We start from the raw sequence: 634 nt of genomic DNA, 5'->3' as shown, positions 1-634 counted from the left end.
TATATATATATATATATATATATATATATATATAGTGTTGCAAAAATTTCGCCTAGGCATCGATTAATCGTCGCCTAGGTGCTGGTCGGACGCCTAGCGTATCACCATAATTAGTGGTCTAGGTAACTGGCCGGCTAGTCGGCCGCCTAAGCTCTGCCTACGCCGACTAGGCGCTGACCGCCTAGGCCTCCTACCGATTAGCTATTGTTCCAATCTTTTTAAAATGAGTTATTTCACTCAAAACGACATCGTTTTGAGCGAAATAACGCTAAATTGTTCAAACTTTAGATGCTTTTTAGGTTAATATTTAATATTTTAGTATTAACTATTAAAGTATTAAATAGTTTATAATTATCGAGTCTTTAAAGTTAAAATATATATATACAAACTTTTAAAAAATAAAATAAAATATATACAGACACTTAGGCGCCGATTAATCCCCGCCTAGGCGCTAGCGATTTTTTCAACCATGTATGTGTGTGTGTGTATATATATATATATATATATATATATATATATGTATAGGGTTGCACTCTGGTGCGAACTCTCGCCCAGGTAGGAAATGAGAACGCTCCACAGCCGTCCACGTGTCCAGATCAATGAATCAGATGCAATTTTAAAAAAATGACGCGGT

This window comes from Ipomoea triloba, chromosome 16 (assembly GCF_003576645.1).
Source record: "Ipomoea triloba cultivar NCNSP0323 chromosome 16, ASM357664v1".
Taxonomy (NCBI): Eukaryota; Viridiplantae; Streptophyta; class Magnoliopsida; order Solanales; family Convolvulaceae; genus Ipomoea; species Ipomoea triloba.
The sequence above is the reverse complement of the archived record's forward strand: the minus strand, read 5'-3'. Positions refer to the sequence as shown.